The following is a 20,890-nucleotide window of genomic DNA, read 5'->3' on the forward strand; positions in this document are numbered from 1 at the left end:
ACCCTTGTCATGGTCAAGCAAAGGAGTTTGAAAATGGTATGATCAGTGTTGGAGGTCGGATGGGGTGGATCTACCTCAATTACTCCTTGCTCTAATAAATCTTGAATCATATGTTTCAATTGGAAACATGAAGCAGTTTTATGTGATTGTTTTTCATTATGTTGTTTTGCTTGTATACTCAGTGATAAAAATCTTCGGTAGTTAGAAGATAGGTGACTGACTCAGAGTGGATGAGTAGGTTTCATTGATGGAAAGATGACTTGGTTGATACTGCTTAGGACATGTAATGTGCTTTGTTGATTAGCCTAAGACTAGGACATTAATTAGTTTCAATTCATGGGGGTTTTAACGAACCAGAATGTCATAAATGTGACTGAAATATATGTACAAGTGATAATAAAGATGCATGAAAATGGGAAATGCTAACGTTGTGTTGATAGATGGAGCGTTGAGTATAAGAGGTGCCTATTTTCCAGGTTTTCACCTACTTGGCAGAGATTCATTTTTTTCTTTTACCAAGGTGCTTGTTTACCAGGTTTTCACCAAGGCATTTTTTTTTGCTTTTTTCTTCTTCTTCTTTTTTTTTTTTTTTTGCTTTTTTCAGGACTTTTTTTAATTTTTTTTATTTCTTCAGGAGTTTTTCTGATTTTTAGGATTTCTTCAAAAAAAATTAGCTGTATAGGCTACTGGAGCAGAGAATATTTAGATGAAGAATTTCTTCAAATGGATGGTGTTAATCGGTTCATGGAGCTATTCTCCTTCCGATTGTTGGCATATGTGCAGAGCTTGATGACATGATGATATTGTATGTTGTCATTGATGTTGTAGAGCTTGATGACATGATGATATTGTATGTTGTCATTGATGTCAATATGCTGAAGCATGAACTGGTATATTGAAGTAAGCAAACCAGTATATGTGAGAACCGGTATGATATTGTGAACCGATATATGTGAAAAAGTGAAGCGATATATTGGAATCAGAACCGATATATGGGAAGTTTTCTATCGGGATTTCATTTGGCATGACTATCGGTTGGTAGTCTCAACTTAAAGGTTTCTGGTTCATGCATTCCAAGCCTATGTGATTCAACCGATGACATCTTGTGATGAGTTAGCATTGTAATGAAGATCAGATAGTGTTTCCACATCAACCTTGTGTGCATGAAAGATTTCCTTGAGGATCTTGCATGGAGATCGATCCTATCTACCTCAGGAATGTGCAAAGTCTTTATAAATGGTGGAGAGCGCATGATGGGTTATCGTCTTCCTGAAGCAGAAAAGAATGAATGTTGGAGAATGTCTTGAGATCTGTTCAAGACTGTTGTATTCAATGCAGTATGATTAACGGTCAGGATTGAACTGATTGAATTGTTAAACCTAAATGTTTAGGGTTTATGCTACCGACCTATCTGTTTCCTTTAAGGTCGACAATGTTTTTCATTTTAAAGTTGTTGGAAAATGTTATGTGTATATCCAAGTGAAGAGATACTTGATTCTTGATAGACCAAAGAAGTGTGTTGATACCTATAGAGTGTGATTGCAGAAGCAAAGGAGCTAAAGTGGATCTGCCTTGGCATTGAGTGTTGTTATCAGATCACTGTATTACCTATTGACTTCTAACCATTTCAACAGTTGGAAAATCCATTAACCAAGTAGCTTTAATAGGATTTTGTGTAAATCCTTTAACAAGGTGACTCAATTCAATGAGTTCTTCAAATCCTCTTGCAAGGTAACCTTTAATGGGTTCTAACCTTTAACCAGGTATTTAGCCATCCCTTAACCAGGTGATCCCTAGTAGGATCGGTTCCTAGTAGAACCTATTGTAAAAGTCTTTAACCAGACTAGGCTCCTAACAGAGTGGAATTCAAAAGAGTTCAAAGAACAGCTTGTGGGTATTCATCCCGATTATGGTTTTTCCTAGTTGGGTTTCCACGTGAAAAATCAGTGTGTCATGTGTGATGCTTTTCATGTGATGCTTTAATATTTTCTGTCAAGTGGTAAAGCATGTTGAACCGAAAGTCATTATATTTCTAATGATATATTACTTGTTTATACATGCGGGTGAAGTGGAAATGAGATATTAGATTGTGTAGAGATCTAAGTGTTTACTGGTTTATGTCTTTCATACTCTCACTGTGTTTTACCGATAGTGCTCTGATTTAGACCGGTGTTACTGTTTACTAGTTAAGTGAAGTCTTTGTAGTCAAACTGGTTCAGGGAAATTTTTTGTCTATACCGATTCACCCCCTCTCTCAGTACTAGTTTGGTACTAACTGTTCATCATTATTCATCAATTGGTATTAGAGCATCTTCCAAGTCCTTTGTGTTGTAAGCTTAACCGCTTGAGGAAAAGATCCTACTCTAATGATGAAGAGGGAAGGTCCAAAGTTAAATGGAGATAACTTTAAGATATGGAAGGACAAAATGAAGATCTACATCAGAAGCATGGGTGCTCAACACTGGAGCTATGTTGAGAATGCTTATGTTATTCCTACCAGTACTCTCACTGATGATTAAAAAAGAGAGATTCAAGAGAATGGGCAAGTCATGGAAGCCCTAATCAGTAGTCTATCTGACATTGAGTTTATTGATGCTTAGGATAAAGATAATCCCAAAGAAGTATGGGATGCTCTGGAGAATATCTATGGCAGTGATGAGCATGTGAAACAAGCTAAGGAAGAGAGCTTTAGGGGAAAGTTTGAAGACATGCAGATGGTTGAAGGAGAGACCATTCAACAATATGGAATAAGAATCAAAACTATTGTTGGAGACATCAAGAGTGCAGGAGGTAAAATAGATGATTCCACTGTTGTTAGAAAAGTCTTGAGATCCTTGTTACCATTCTATGCAATAAGGGTTGCTGCTATTTTGGAGTTGAGGTGTATAGACAAGACAAAGGTATCCCTAGACTCCATCATTGCTAAGTTGACCGCATATGAGCTAAATAATTATGATGGTAGTATTCAGAAGACTGAATTAGCCTTTAGAGCATCTGATGCACCATCTAGAAAGGGAAAAGAAGCTAGTACCAGTTGTGAACCAAGACAAAGCAGAGAAATGGATGATGAGGAGATCCTGATGGAATTTGAAGCTCTTCTTGCCAAGAGACTTCCTAAGGGAACTGGTAAATACAGAGGTAAGCTCCCTTTGAAATTATTTTCTTGCAATAGGATAGGACACATTGTTGTAAACTATCCTAATGGTGATAATAAGGACAAACCAAAGAAGTTCAAGAAGTTCAACGGAGGAAATAGGAGAAACTATTTTGTGGCAGTTGATGAAGGTGTCACTGAAGAGGAATCAGAAGATGATGAAAGTGAAGACATTGTGTTTGTAGTAGTTAAGGAAGATGTGTCAGATAAGAAGGCTCTTGTCTCCCACTTTGATAATTACAATGAGTGGATTATTGACAGTCATTTTTCTCACCACATGACTGGTGATCGGAGTAAGTTTCTGTCTCTGGAAGAGTATGATGGTGGTGTGGTCCGATTTGTTAATGATGCACCATGTATGGTAAAAGCCAGAGGGTCCATCTCTCTAAATGCAAAAAGCAGTGCTGATAATGTGTATTGGGTAGAAGGTCTCAAGCACAATCTTTTGAGTGTTACCCAGTTGAATGATAATGGACTCACTCTAGAATTCAAAGATGGAGTGTGCAAAATAAAAGGAAAGAGTGGTGAACTAATGGCCACCAGTATGTAGACCAGAGGTAACTTATTTCAGCTGAATGCAAATATCAGTACATGTCTAATGGCTAAGTTTTATGATAGCTAGATATGGCATAGGAGACTCTGCCATGTAAACTTTGATAATATTGTGAAGGCTAGTAAGATCAAGGTAGTTAGAGGATTGCCTATGTTGAGAAAACTGGAGAATCCTTTGTGCAGAGAGTGTCAACTGGGGAAAATGTCTTCCTCAACCTTCAAAGGTAAATCTTTCACTGTAGACAATTTACTTCATCTTGTGCATACTGATTTGTGTGGTCCTATGAAAACTAGGAGCATGGAGGGAGATAGGTACTTTATGCTTCTCACTAATGACTGCTCAAGAATGATGTGGGTCACATTCTTGAAAGATAATTCTAAAGCTTTTGGAAATTTCAAATCTTTCAAAGCACTAGTCGAAAAGGAAAGTGGTAAGAGGATTAAGTTCCTAAGAACTGATCAAGGAGGAGAATTCACTTCCAGTGAATTCAACAAGTACTATAAAGAGAATGGCATCAAGAGGCAACTGTCTACCCCCTAGACTCCACAACAGAATGGCCTAGCAGAGAGGAACAACCAGACTATAGTTGAAGTAGCTAGAACGATGCTGATTCAAGGGAAGGTTGCTCACACCTTCTGGAGAGAAGCAGTGAGCACTATAGTTTACACTATGAACTAGGTACTCATCAAGAAAGGTAAGGATAAAACACCTTATGAGTATTGGACCGGTAAGACTCCTATAGTAAGCTACTTTAGAGTGTTTGGTATCAAATGTTATATCAAGAGGACTTAACATCAGAGCTAGTTTGATGCAAAAAGTGATGAGGGAATATTCCTAGGATATTCCACCAAGAGCAAAGCTCTCAAGTGTTTCAACAATAGGACTCAGAGAATTGTTGAAAGTGTTAATGTCAGAGTTGATGAAACCTCTGAGAAACATGAGGAAACCGATAGTGAGTGAGTGGTAGATGAAGCAGTTGTAACCTTCTAGAAACCTCTGAGAAACATGAGGAAACCGACAGTGAGCGAGTGGTAGATGAACCAGTTGTAACCTTCTAGGAACCGGTTGCAAAACAACCTAGTACTAGTAACAGTGCTCCTACATCGGAAGATGCTGAGGCTGATGAAGATGAGGATGAAGAAGAAAAGCAAGAGGAAACAACTAAGATCATTCCTAGGTATGTAAATCTGAATCATGATCCAAAGTAGATCATAGGAGACAAGGATGCTCGAATTCTTACAAGAAGAAAGGTCAAAGAAAATTCTTGCATGATCTTTGAATTTGAGCCTAAAACATTTAAAGAGGCACATAAAGATGAAGACTGGATCAAGGAGATGGAAGAGGAACTTGACTAGATAGAAAATAATGGTACATAGTCTTTGGTACCTAGACCTGAGTATAAAAATATCATTGGCACCAAATGGGTTTTCAGAAATAAGTTGAAGGAAGATGGCACAGTGGTAAGAAACAAAGCCAGACTGGTGTGTAAGGGATATGCTCAAGAAGAAGAAGAAGACTATGGAGAAACCTTTTCTCCAGTAGCTAGATTGGAAGGAGTTCATATGCTTCTTGCATATGCATCCTTCAAGGGATTCAAAGTATATCAAATGGATGTAAAATCTTCATTTCTGAATGGAATACTTGAATAGGAGGTGTATATAGAGCAACCGAATGGGTTTTCCCTATCAGAAGATAGTGACATGGTGTGTAGGATACATAAAGCCTTGTATGGATTGAAGCAGACACCTAGAGCATGGCATGAACACTTACACTCCCATCTTGTGAAGATAACAATATCTATTTGAAGTTAGAAGGAGATCAAATTCTGATATGTGAAGTATTTGTTGATGACATAATTTTTGGTGGAGATGACAAGACGAGTCATGATTTTGTAGATGAGATGAAGAAGGAATTTGAGATGTCACTTGTAGGGGAGATTAAGTTCTTCATTGGACTACATATTCAACAAATGAAAGATGGTATCTTTATCACTTAGTCCAAGTATGTCAAAGAGGTATTGAAGACCTTTGGCATGGAAGACAGAAAACCGGTTGGTACACCGATGGTGACCAGTTGTAAATTATCAAAAGAGGATGACTCAGCATTGGTGGATGAGAAGGAATACCGATCAATGATTGGTAAGTTGCACTATGTAGTACATAGTAGACTGGACATTGCACATGCAGTAGGCATGACTGCATGGTTCCAGAAAAGTCCAAGAGAATCCCACTTGGTAGCAGTCAAGTGGATTCTTAGATATCTGAAGGGAACTATTGACTATGGATTATGGTATCCATATAATAATGATTTTAACCTAAAAGTGTTTATAGATGCTGATTGGGCTAGTAATGTGGATGACCGGAAGAGCACAACTGGTGGTGCATTCTTTCTTGGTGGTAGACTAGTCTCATGGATGAGAAAGAAGTAGAGTTGTATCTCTCTGTCTACAGTAGAAGTGGAATATGTTGCAGCATTCATGAACTGCACCCAAACAATTTGGATGAAGGATGTATTAAGTGGTTTCAAAATCACACAAGTGCAATTAATATTTCCAAGAATCCAGTTTTACATGCTAGAACAAAGCACTTTGAGCTCAAGTATCATTTCTTGAGGGAGAAGGTTCAGAACAAAGAGGTTGTATTGGAACATGTTTCCAGTAAGGAGCAGTTAGCAGAAATATTCACCAAGCCTCTACCGAAGGCTACATTTACCTATCTAAGAGGTGAATTAGGGGTGATGCCCCTTCAAGAGGTGAACTAAAAGTGTGTGCTACACATCAGTCAGGTATTGCATTGATAAATCTTTTTTCAGTATTGGTGTGTTGAAGGATGCTACTCCTTAGGGGGAACGAAATAGTGGAACATAGTTGTTTGTGCCTCCACTTTTGCATTGTTGTCAAAGGAGGAGAAGATGTGAAGCGGAGAAGATATCTACAGTATTGGGGAGAAGATGTGAAGCAGAGAGATATCTTTGTATATTGCCAGCAATGCCAAAGGGGGAGATTGTTGGCATATGTACAAAGCTTGATGACATGATGATATTGTATGTTTTCACTGATGTCATAGAGCTTGATGACATGATGATATTGTATGTTGTCATTGATGTCAATATGCTAAAGTATGAACTAGTATATTGAAGTAAGCAAACAGGTATATGTGAGAACTAGTATATGGGAAGTTTTGTATCGGGGTTTTATTTGGCATGACTACCGGTTGGTAGTCTCAACTTCAGGGTTTTTGGTGGATGCATTCCAAGCTTGTGTGATTCAACTGATGACATCTTGTGATGAATTAGCATTGTAATGTAGATCAGATAGTGTTTCCACATCAGCCTTGTGCATGTGAAGGATTTCATTGAGGATCTTGCATGGAGATTGATCCTATCTACCTTGGGAATGTGCGAAGTCTCTGTAAATGGTGGAGAGCATGTGATGGGTTATCAACTTCCTGAAGTGGCAAAGAATGAATGTTGGAGAACATCTTGAGATCTGTTCAAGACTATTGTATTCAATGCAATATGATTAACGGTCAAGATTGAACCAATTGAATTGTTAAACCTAAATGTTTAGGGTTTAGGGTTTATGCTGCCAACCTATTTGTTTCCTTTAAGGTCAATGATGTTTTTCATTTTGAAGTTGTTAGAAAATGTTATGTGTGTATCCAAGTGAAGAGATACTTGATTCTTGCCAGACCGGAGAAGTGTGTTGACACCTACAGAATATGATTGCAGAAGCAAAGGAGCTAAAGTGGATATGCCTTGGCATTGAGTGATGTTATCAGATCAATGTATTACCTATTGACTTCTAACCATTTTAGAAGTTGGAAAATCCCTTAACTGGGTAGCTTTAACAGGCTTTTTTGTAAATCCTTTAATAGGGTGACTCAATTCAATGAGTTCTTCAAATCCTCTTGTGAGGTAACCTTTAACTAGTTATTTAGCGATCGCTTAGCTGGGTGATCCCTAGCAGGATCGGTTCCTAGCAAAACCTATTGTAAAAGTCTTTAACCAGATTAGGCTCCTAATAGAGAGGGCTTCAAAAGAGTTCAAAGAATAGCTTGTGGGTATTCATCCCCACCGTAGTTTTTCCCTGTTGGGTTTCCACATGAAAAATTAGTGTGTCGTGTGTGATGCTTTAATATTTTTTGTCAAGTGGTAAAGCATGTTGAACCGACAGTCATTATATTTCTGATGATATATTACTTGTTTATGCATACGAGTGAAGTGGAAATGAGATATTAGATTGTGTAGAGATCTAAGTGTTTACCGGTTTATGTCTTTCATACTCTCACTATGTTTTACTAGTAGTGCCCTGATTTAGACTAGTGTTACTATTTACTAGTTCAGTGTAGTCTTTGCAATCAAACTGGTTCAGGGAAATTTTTTGTCTGTACTGATTCACCCCCCCTCTCAGTACCAGTTTGGTACTAACTATTCATCATTATTCATCATCAATGTTGAGAGCTGATAGGCACCTGAGCCAAATACCACAGTTGCAATGTAGGGACCCAGCCAGTGGGGTTCAAACTTCCCTTTGTTGTCTCAAAACTATTGATTTATAGGATTTTCTCTCAGAACTAAGTCACCAACTTGAAATTCTCTTTGTTGAACCTTCTTATTATATCCTTTGGACATTCTCTTCTGATACACTCTAAGATGATCAAACGCCACTTGTCGATGTTCATCTAGCAATTTGAGTTCTTGCAATTTAGATATCCTATAGTCTTTATCAGTAACAAGACCTTGCAAAGAAACTCTTAGAGATGGTATTTCTACTTCAATGGGTAATACTGCTTCAGACCCATACACCAAAGAAAAAGGTGTAGCCCTAGTAGGTATTCTGATACTTGTTTTGTAAGCCCATAATGCAGGATTGAGCTACAGATGCCAATCCTTCCTAGATTTGTTACCTATTCTATGTAAGATACTCAATAGGTTTTTGTTAGATGCATCATCTTGTCCATTACCTTGAGGGTAATATATAGATGACTAGTGTTGTTTAATTTTAAATTTCTCACAGAGCTTGTCCAGATATTTATTCTTGAATTGTCCTCCATTGTTAGTCACGATGGATGAAGGTATCCCATACCTACAAATGATATGGTTTAGAATGAATAGAGCTACTTGTTTACTTGTTTCTTTAATGAGTGGAACCGCTTCTACCCACTTAGTGAAGTACTCAGTGGCAGTTATGATAAACTTGTGTTTGTTGGATGATGCAGGATAGATTTGACCTATGAAATCAAAGGCCCATTGCTAAAAAGCCAACGTGTGATGAAGGGTATGAGATCCTTTGCTGGAGCATGTATGAGATTTCCATGTAGCTGGCACTTCTCACAAGTTTTAGAAAACTTTATAGCATCCTTCTCCATGTTTGGCCAGTAGTAGCTAGCCCTTAGTAGTTTCTGAGCTAAAGTAAGACCATTCGAATGAGATCCACAAATACCTTCATGGAATTTCGATAATGCACGTTTAGACTCTTCAGTTTCTAGACACCTAAGCAATGTACCATCCAAACCTCACCTAAACAAATCGCTAGCAATGATGACGTACCGTGAAGCATTTTGGGTTAGGTTTCTTTTCTCATTACGGGTAAGAATTTTTGGGATAATTTGGTCATTCAGATAAGAGTAAGTGTGGTTATATCGAGATGAGTCCTATCTAATAATAAATAGACTATCTGGGACTCAGTAGAATCATTGGCAGGCTAATGTAACTCTTCCACTAGGAATTCAAAGTGAAAATTAGATTCTTGTAACTTAGGTATAGATGCCAAGGTGGCCATAGCATCCACTACTCTGGGAATCTGCTAGAATGATACAAACATAAAATACTTTTTGAGATAATCAACCATTCTCTTATAAGGCAGCAGTTTCTCATCTCGAGTCTGATATGTATCATTGATTTGATTGATAATTAGTTGATAATTTCCATAGATATGTAACTCCAGAACCTTCCATTCAATAGCTAGCTTGATCTTGTTTACCAAAGCTTCATACTCTGCAATATTATTTGTGCAAGGGAAAAGAATCTTGTAAGCCTTTAGGATTGAATATTTATGAGGAGTGATAAATAGTATTCTAGCACCAAAACCATTCTGGGTGAAAGATCCATCAAAGAACATGTTCCATGATTGTTGAGCAAGGTGCATTATTGATTCATCTGGAAACTCTATATGCAGTGGTTGAGTGTCTTCAAGTGGAGCTTCAATGAGTTGATCTACAATTACCTGTCCTTTGATGGATTTGTATTCCACATATTTAATATCAAACTCTTTAAGTACCATGACCCATTTTGCCAATCTTCTGATGAGTGTTGCTTTGTTGAGAAGATACTTGAGCGGATCAATCTTAGCAACTAGCTTGATGGAATGTGCCAACATGTAGTGTCTCAATTTTTGTGATGCAAAGACTAATGCCAAGCATGATTTTTCTATTATAGTGTAGTTCATTTCATAAGACACCAATGTTTAGCTAATGTAATATATAGCTCTCTCTTTTTTATTTTTATCCTATTGCGCCAGAAGTGCCCCCAATGATGAATCGGTGGCTAATATGTATAAGATCAATGGTTTTCCCTGAATTGGTGGCATCAGTATTGGTGGATTGGATAGGCACTCTTTGATCTGCTAAAGGTGTTGTTCAAATTCTCAATCTTAGTTGTATATTACTCCCTTCCTCAATACTTTTGTGAAAGGTTGAGCTTTGTCTGCCAATTGAGAAATGAAGCATCTAATTGATTAGAGACGTCCCTATAAACTTCTCATTTGACTAATGTTCTTCGAAGACGACATTTCCATTATAGCTTGGAGCTTCTTAGGATCAACCCCAATTCCCTTCTTTGAAATAATGTAGCCAAGTAGTTTACTATATGTCACTCTAAATGCACACTTTTTTGGATTTAGCCAGAGTTTGAATTTTTCCATTCTATCTAGTATAGGATCTCTTCATAGTCTTTACTAAAGTGTCATCAACATAATCTTCCATATTCTTATGCATCATGTCATGAAAGATAGTAGTTACCGCTCTTTGGTAAGTTGCTCCTGCATTCTTTAGCCTGAATGGCATGAAATTCCAGCAAAAGGTTCCCCATGCACACGTGAAAGCTGTCTTTTCTTGGTCTCTAGGAGCTATTTGGATCTAATTATAACCAAAGAATCCATCCATTAGTGAGTACATCTCATACCTAGCAGTCATATCAACTATCATATTAATGTTTAACAATGGAAATTCATCCTTTGGACAAGCTTTGTTGAGATCTCTAAAGTTTGTGTAAACCCTAATAGATTTGTCTACCTTTGACATAGGTACTACATTTGAAATCCATTCTGCATAGTCTATAGCTCTGATAAATCCATCTTTTAGTAGTTTTTCTAACTCAACCTTGACTAGTAGTACCACATGAGGGTGCATCTTACAGAGTTTTTGCTTGACTGGTTTAACTCTTGGTGTGATAGAAAGATGATGCATGATAAGATCAGGATCTAGGCCTGACACACCAGAGTATGTCCATGCAAAATTGATCTTCTTTTCTGAAAAGAGATAAGTGAAATATTTCAATTCTTCTGTTGATAGTTATTGAGCTACATGAATGATGTGTGGTGTCTCTTGACTCCCAATGTTCACTGGCTAAGTTGGCTCAATCAATATAGAAGACCTCTCTTGGAAGTGACTTGGTAGTATATTAAGTATCTCACCTTCAGGTGCCTCAGAGAGGTTTTCACCTTTAGGTATGCCCTTTATTTTCTCTTTTTTAGATTCTGACACTGCCACAATGTGATTTTTGCCATCAGATCTTTTATTTTTATTTTTTTGATTTTTACGACTAAGATACTTGATATCTATTTCAGTCATGTTTTCACTTTGTTCGCTGGCGAAGAGTACATGGTTTCAACTGCATTTAGGTAATAGGCTAGTGTGTAGTCATTAGCAAAAGTGGGTACATTCATGGGTTGGTCTTGTAGACTATAATCAATTAATTCAAGATGTACCAAGGATAGAGTGTGGACAGGTTCGAGGGAGTTTATGGTATTGTCATCATAACTATGGATCGAAAAGTCAAATTCTAGAAGGATACCTTGCATAAATGTCTCGAGACCAAGAAAAGTCAGAACATGATTATTAAAGTGCACTTTAATATTTAGTTGACCTAATCCAATAGACCTACTTGTAGCATCATTCTCTATGCCAGGATGAACTTCATATCGAGGTTTGACAGTAACAAGATTAGTAGACAGATTCTTGCCATTTATATTAGAGGATTTAGAGTTTAATGTTGAGTAGATATTGTCATAAACATGACTATTGTTAGAGTCCTTAGAGTCATTGGATGAAGTTTCTAAGTCTTCTTCAAGTGGTTGAGTGAATGTATGTATGGTATCAACACCAAGATCTTTAATGCTGCAAGTTCCTTCAAGGTTTGGCTCATTTAGCATTTGTATCTAACACACCTATTGACATGATCTTGATGGTTCTGTGACTCCCTATCGTCTACTCCATTTAGCTTCCTCTGGACTGATGACTAGTTCTGCTTCTATAGCTGCCAATTCTTCTTGTGTAATCCCATACCTGATTTGTTCTGTCTTTTTAGAGGGGTATATAATTGATGAAAAACTTTCTGGTATTCTTCCTTCCTTCAGCCCTTGCTCATAGTCTGCTTGTCTTTTTAGTCTGATTTCCTATATCTCCTCTAGCTTTAAGCGCATTAGCTCTTGAGTATCATCTATGATACCGCTAGACTCTTCTAGAGTTTCTATACTAGATTTATCTGAGAGATGGTCTGGACCCCATTCATACTCGTTTGAGTCAGTCACTGAATCGTGTATTTTCTCCCTACCATTGTATGTGACTGTAACTTTTAGTGGTGCAAACAGTTCTCTGATTCTTTCTACTTCGTCTCTTATATCCTCTGGGACTTCAACTCCTTGTATTGTTGTAGCTAACACCATCGAAGTTTGAGTGCTAACTGTTTCTTCTTTCTTGATTATTGATTCCTCTTTTTCTTTTACACACTCTACTTGATTTTGTTGAGTGTTTATTTCCTGTAATGTTGAAGGCAATATCCTTTTCTGCCACTTAGACTTAGAAGCATATTTTTGGTCTGATGTCTTTTTTGGATTGTACCCCAGTCCAACCTTATCATTTGCTGATTTTGTTTGTAGCTAAATCGGTTCAGTAATACCTTCTTGATGTTTTCCCAGGGGACCCATACCTAAATATCCCATGCGTTGAATCATTTTGTAGCCTGGACCATATTGTGTTGAGTAAATCTCACAATGTTGTACTTCTTTGTTTTCACTATCTTCCTTAAAAAGCCATTTGAGCACAACATCCTCTTCTATTTCATCTTCTAGGGAAGTAGAATATTGTACAAAAAGACCATCATATATGATATTCGGAGTTGAAGTCTATGTTTTCATAGCCTCTGATGGTTTTCCCAATTGTTTTGGCGATGGAGGAAGAGAGACTAATGAAAGTATTGGTTCTATCTTGTATCCATCCATGCTAGTATTGGTAATTTTCAAGTTCTTTTCCAAGTCTTTCATTAGGGCTTCTAAAATTTCATTTGTAGAGGCTACTCTATTATAAGGCACAAAGGTATCAACACCTTTTGTCAATGCATTACAGGGAACATTTGCTTCAGCAGGAATGTTGAACTCATCTTCGTTATAAGGAAATTTTAAGCATTGATGGTGTGTAGATGAAACTGCCTTTATTTCATGAATCCATGGCCTGCCAAGTAAGATATTATATGATAGAGGAAGATCAAGTACCTGGAAAATGACATCTCTTTCTACAAGTCCCACCCTAATTGGTAATGATACTAGACCTTTAGAGGTCCTTTCCTCTTCATCATAGGCTTTAATTGTTAATTTCTTGATCAGATCAATGACATTTTCAGAAAATCCTAGTTGTGTAAGTAGATTGTAAGTACATAAATTCAACCCTGTGCCTCCATCTATCAAAACATGTTTGACTCTGTGTTTATGGATCATGGCTTCAATGTGCAATGGCTGGTTATGTGGATGATTTAGCGAGTTGTCATCTTCTTCAGAGAAGGTCAAATAGTGAGGTGAAGTTAGATGACCCACCATAGACTGACACCGATCAATGTCTAAATATTTTGGAACATTAGTGGTGAGCAAGGTGTTGTCAAAGATTTCTTTATGAACAGAAGAGATTTTTAGTAATTCAAAGATAGAAATTTGAGCATTTGTCTTTTTCAACTGTTTGACAATGCTATATCCAGAGGATGATGATGAAGTTAGCCTTTTGAACTTATCAAATGTTGATTCTTTTTGTTTGTTTGACGAGGCTAGTATGTTTGATGTCGTTGAAGCAGAAGTTGAAAAACCAGCTCCTTGGAGAGTTACTTTCTTTTGAGAACGGGTCATAGCCTTTGCATATCGTGATTCATTTTGTTTATCTTGGATTATGATCACACTGCAATATTTAGACTAGGAAGGCTCAATCATGTTGATGATGTTGTCATTACTGGTATAAGTATAATTTACTTTGGCACCTCCTTTGGTCTTTGAAGAATCACCTTGTTCATAAATAGGTAAGGGGTCTTTAAAAGCTTTATGATCAGCATTTGTCAGGTGATTCCCAACAACAATTTTACTAGCATCTATGAGATCTTGGATCTAATGCTTGAGCTTCATGCAGTTGTTTGTGTTATGACCTTTATTCTTATGGTAGTCACAATAATCATTTTCTCTCCACCATTTTGGTTTGACTTCCAAATCATATGGCCTAGAATTTTCTGGTAATGTTATCAGGTTGTTTGCCAATAGAGTTTTGAAAGTGGATTTGTATGATTCTTCTAGAGGAGTGAATTCGCGTCTAGGTTTCGAAAGCCAAGGTTTCTCTTTGAACCACTCTTTTGCTTTCTTCGGAGGATTTTCTACTGCAGTTTCAACTACTTTGAATTGCTTGTGTGCCACTAGCCAAGTTTAATATCATGGGCTTTAAGTTGGTTTTAACAGTGTCTACTACTCCATCATTAACAATGTTCTTATTGTTGTCTTTTCCATACTTCCAATACTTGTTCTTCTCTTTAGAGCTAGATTCTGGTTGTGTTTCTTTCCAAGGTGTGATATCTCCTTTCTTTATAAGTACATCTTCCATTCGGATAGCATTATCTACCATTTTGTTAAATGATGGGTGTACTTGCATTTGGATACTATATTTCAATTCAAGGATCAGATTGTTGATGAATATATCCATTTTTGCAACATCTGGGATAGGCCACAAATACCTAGAGAACATCTTTCTCCAACATTGGAGGAAAGTGAGAAAAGGCTCCCCTATTTTCTATTTGGTATTGCAAAGTTTGATCATAGTAACATGATGTCGAATGTTGTAGAAGTATTGTTGTTAAAATAGTTGGATTAGTTCTTCAAAAGTTTTTATCACTTTAGGTAGACTTGAGAACCATTCCATAGCTTGTCCTCCCAAACTCCCCACAAAAAGGTGTATGAGATATGTTTGATCATGCATGAACTCCATGCAGGAAGCACAAAATTCTCTAACATGATCTTGAGGATCTGAAGTACCATCATATTTGTCAAATTTTCAAATCTCAACTCGTGAAGGGAATAGAGGCATGTATAGGTTTTTGTCAAATGGAAATGGGCATATTGTCTCCAGAGAATATTGTTTTGGGGATTTATCCTTGTTTTTGAGTTCTGTGATCTCAGTCCGTAAAGCTTGTAATTTTCTATGGACCATTATTATAGGCGATTCTTCCTTTTTAGTGACGAGAGTCTGAACATCATATCCAGTAGGAAGTTTGGCACCTTGTTTTGCTAGTTCTAGAAAATAGTCTTCTTTTTCTCTAGCCATGATAGCCTTCATCATTTTTCGGAAATCTTTATCCTTTTGACATTTATGAATATCTTTTTCTAGAGGTTTAAAAATCTTTAGCTTCACTTGATGAGGAATCATTATCAGTTTCATGAATAATGAGGTTGTCTTTGTCATTTTGTTCTATTATAGGTATAGTGGGAGATAACGGTTGATCATAAACTGGTATCTCTGATGATGAAGGTTTATCAATCAGGGGATCCTCTTCGTAAAATGGAATATCTTTATATGAAAAGGGTTGCCCTTTTCCTTCGGCATCTTTCTTATGAGAACTCCTAGTTTGAATAGGCATTTTTATTGATTGGGGTTACCTAAAGTTGTTTGTGATGCATAAGTCAAGATCAAATTCAGAGATAGTTGTTCAGTTAACGTATTGTTTGAGAGAAGCAACTAAGATTTAGTCTAGTTTCAAGAATGATCTATCCTATATAAGACATTTATCTAAGTTGATCTGGGAGAAGTGACTAAGACTCAGTCTGGTTTCAGGAAAGATCTATCCTATATAAGATGTTTATCTAAGTGACTTAGGTTTGATATGTAGCTGATTGAACTAGCTGAAAGATGATCAACAAATCATGCAACACAAATGGTAGAGGTACACTATTTTGATCTGTTTATGCTCAACATGATGATAACTAGTTTTATGCTCGCTGTAGACTGTTTTAGGCAAGTTTGACTGTTCTGGACTGACCAAATCAGAGATTCGTATGACAGGTTTCTCAAGACTAGACAACAATTCAATAGTTTGAGGATGACAACAACAGTGTTTCGTACAAGTTGCTTCCTAGTACAATACGATAGATGGGTATGTCTAGATTGACAAACTATTCAATGCAAAGGTTTATCGTACAACACAGGATTCAAGATAAAATGACAATTCTTATAATCAGACAATAGACAATTAGGATTCGTACAACATAGGATGCAGGCTCAAATGACAGACTATTATGACTAATGGAATTTTGTATGATACAGAATATGAAACAAAATGATAATTCAGAAGACTCATATGACTGTTTGCTGGACAGAGTCAAAATTCTAAGTTTTCAAAGATTGAGTATGACCAGATTTGAGATGGACTGAGTTTTTGATTGATTACTGTCGATGAGCAGTTTAGAGATGGACTGAGTTTTTGACAGCTAAGGTATACTAGTTTGTGACACAGACAAAGTTTTGACTAGGATAGACTAGTTTTGGATAGAGTTTCGACTAGGATAGACTAGTTTTGGGCAAAGTTTTGACTGGGATTGACTAGTTTTCGACAGAGTTTTGACTGGGATAGACTAGTTTTGGACAGAGTTTTGACTGGGATAGACTAGTTTTGGATAGCATTTTGACTGGGATAGACTAGTTTTGGATAAAGTTTTTGATCACTGAGTTATTTCTTGTTTTCTCCAGTTTTGGTATTTCAGTTTCAGTTTCAGGGATGGAAACACAGAAAACATATAGTATGAATAATAACTCCAATCATAGCATGCAAACCCTACTAAATTTCATGAGAGAAGAAAACCTTTGCTTGTAGACTTAGGTACATAGCCAATAGATAATCAGAATACGACCACTGAGTCTCATGCAATGGATTCTTAACACCGTATTAGCCAACTCCCAATGCTAATGGGGGCATGAAATGACAAGTATCTTGGGAGAGTTACTATCTCTCTTGCACAAAGATTATCCCCCCTTTCAAAGGTGAACCGGGTAGCTTCTAATTTGAATTGGAACTAGTAAGGGGTCCATGCAACGCGTCGAGGTATAAACTCAATTAAGAGGTCTCCCTGCCTCGAAAACCAAGGTTTAATATACCCCAAGGTACTGAGGAGAGCTATTCCCGAGCACTGTCGTTGACTTGATTTTCATCAAATCATATTTATTTTATATTGGGTTGGATTACTTGGCATTTATTTGTTCCCACTTGGATCGTTCCCCTCACACTAGCCGTAATGACTTTAAGAGTTATTAGCTCCTCGGGAGGGCATGCCCGCTAAAGATGTACAAATCTCAAACTTAAAAAAAATGCCTCAAGGGTCTGGATTTCTGATTGTCTATATAGACAAGAGCATACTCTCCTACCACTCATAATTTACTTAAAACATGAAATACAAATTTTTTCTTTAACCAAATAGCAAGTTAGGTTCCTAAAAATGAATTTAAATAATACACGATGTTTGCTCGAATCTCCTTAGGCAACCTGCAAAGACAACGAATCAGTAGTCATATTATCTTTGTGTGACAAGCATATTCTTTGAAGAGAGCTCTGCAAAAACTGATTAGGCTATGAGAAATTCTCAGATAGATAGATAAACAACTAGGGTCAGTTGTCGGTATAGTCAAAATTGAATGAGAAAATTGAAGAATGAAATCTTCTTTTTGACCAAGAAAATATAGAATTGTATGACAATTCTTACCAGATCGTATGATAAATCATGCCAGATCGTACGACACCTGTATTTTGTCATTTGGGTGTATGGGAAATGTTGTATGACAAATCACAGAAACTGTATAGATGAAAATCTAAAAAGTCAAAAAATCCGAAAAAAAATAGAAATAAGCAGCTAGTCTTGGAGGCTGAAAAATGTAGTCTCGGGCCCCATGGTGGGCACAAGAAATGTGTCTAAAAAAGTGAAATAAGGTCTGATAGCTACAGGCACAACACTTCAATTAAGTCATTACATGTATGGTTAGTAAATCAATAATCAATAAATAATAAACCATAACAAAGCGACTAATTGCCTTCTAAAAGATGCAAGTATAAGATTGCTCTCAGATTTTTATAAGCAATACCAGTGACTAGACTACACCAAGATGAAGGATTTAATCTATATGAGCATGATATTTAAGCTATATAGATGCAAGATGGATGAATAATTCAAGCAATATGGATTCAAGCAATAATGAAATAAACTAAATATGGAAAAAACTAAACTAAGATACAAATAATCTAAAAAAAGCAAGCACAATATCTTCAATGACTCCAGAGAAAAATCAGCATAATAGCAATCTCCAAGGTGTTTCTCAAATATCTCTGGGGTGATTTGAATGAGAGCTAAAGGCTGAATTTATAGAAATTCACAAGAGATATCAAGAAAAAACATAATTTAGAATTAATTGAAATAATTGAGAAATCAGGTTCAATTAACTTTGAGATAGATTCCAATTATAGTTTAATTGAAATGCATTCAAATAAGAAGTTCAAGTTGCATTAGAAATAAGAATTAATTAATTCCATGCATTTGTGATAAAAATAGATAATTCTTTAATTTATTCAAGAAAAGAGTCTTTTCAATGCAACTGAACTTCTTTTTCTCAAAAGCTTGGAGTTCTAATTTTAGAGAATGATTAATAATTCAATTAATTGTTTTTCTGATTTCAAGTTTTCAATTTAGAAGAAAGAAATAATATCTCAAGTTTGGTTTCTCTCTCAATTTAATTCTTTTATTTTATTTTCAATTTAACTCTTGCTTTGTGGTTAATTCCTCTTTTGCAATAAATTAATTCCTTTTTTCCATGATTAAATGGCAAATTTATTAATTAATTTAATATGCTAGGATATTTAATAAATTAATCAAGATAATTGATCAAAATAATATTCTTGGAATGATTCAATTAATTAAATAAATATTTAATTAATATTGAGTAATTCACTTGTCATGTGATATTTGATGATTAAAGAATTAATTAATGTACTCAAGATTGATTTAATTGCCTTTGGTTAGGACCTTGGTGATGTTGTCAAGATTAGGGGCCCATGGTTTAGATGATCATTTTTAGGGTATTACAGGAACCACTTTTTATAGGTCAGTGGAACCTTTATGCTCAAAATCTTGATTCTAGTAGTCATTTATTTGGTACTAGTAAAGGGGCGGGAACAACTATTCTAACTCTTCTCGGGGAATTTCACCCACAAACACAAAGTTTGTGGCTAACTGATATCGTGCATCATCATTTAGCTATTGCATTTGTGTTTTCAATTGGTGGTCATATGTATAGAACCAACTTTGGGATTGGACACAGTATAAAAGATATTTTAGAAGCACATGTTCCTCTGAAAGGCTTATTAGGACGCGGGCATAAGGGTCTTTACAACACAATCAATAATTCTCTTCACTTTCAATTAGGTCTTTCTCTAGCTTCTTTCGGAGTTGTTACTTCCTTGGTAGCTCAACACATGTATTCTTTACTTGCCTATGCATTCATAGCACAAGATTTTACTAACCAAGCTACATTGTATACTCATCATCAATACATTGTCAGATTCAATATGATAGGGGCATTTTTTAATGGAGCTATATTTCTCAATAGAGATTATAATCCAGAATAGAATAAGGATAATGTATTGGCAAGAATGTTGGAGCATAAGGAAGCCATAATCTCTCATTTGAGTTGGGTTAGTTTATTCCTAGGTTTTCATACCTTGGGACTTTATGTCCATAACAATGTTATGCTCGCTTTTGGTACTCCAAAAAAGAAAATCTTGATTGAACCCATATTTTCTCAATGTATACACTCTGCTCATAGTAAGACCTTATATGGTTTTGATGTACTCTTATCTTCAACAAATGATCCAACATTCAATGCTCACAAAAGCTTATGGTTACCCGATTGGTTGAGTGCTATTAACGATTAAAAAAAATTCACTATTCTTAACAATTGGTCCTGGAGACTTTTTGGTTCATCATGCTATTGCTCTAGGTTTGCATACAACTACATTGATTTTAGTAAAAGGTGCTTTAGATATGCATGGTTCTAAGCTAATGCCTGATAAGAAAGATTTTGGTTATAGTTTTCCTTGCGATGGTCCGGGATGGGGTGGAACTTGCGATATTTTTGGCCTAGGATGCTTTTTATTTAGCAGTTTTCTGGACATTGAATACCATTGGATGGGTTACTTTCTATTGGCATTGGAAGCATATTACCTTATGGTAGGGAAATGTAGCTCAATTTAATGAGTCTTCCACTTATTTAATGGGATGGTTAAGAGATTATCTTTGGTTAAATTATTCACAACTAATTAATGGATACAATCCTTTTGGTATGAATAGTTTATCTGTATGGGCGTGGATGTTCTTATTTGGGCATCTTGTTTGGGCTACTGGATTTATGTTTCTTATTTCTTGGCATGGATATTGGCAAGAACTGATTGAAACTCTTGCATGGGCTCATGAACACATACCTTTGGCTAATTTAGTTTGATGGAGGGATAAGTTGATAGCTCTTTCCATTGTTCAAGCGTGATTAGTTGGATTAGCTCACTTTTTTGTAGGCTATATATTCACCTATGCATCTTTCTTAATTGCCTCTACATCAAGCAAATTTAGTTAA

At 36.3% G+C, this 20,890-nt stretch overlaps 1 pseudogene; it reads left to right on the forward strand.

The window, feature by feature from the left end:
- Positions 1–20,890, forward strand: part of LOC131041465 (photosystem I P700 chlorophyll a apoprotein A2-like) — a 35,434-nt pseudogene extending 14,544 nt beyond the window's left edge.

The sequence above is a fragment of the Cryptomeria japonica genome, chromosome 11 (assembly GCF_030272615.1).
Source record: "Cryptomeria japonica chromosome 11, Sugi_1.0, whole genome shotgun sequence".
Lineage (NCBI taxonomy): Eukaryota > Viridiplantae > Streptophyta > Pinopsida > Cupressales > Cupressaceae > Cryptomeria > Cryptomeria japonica.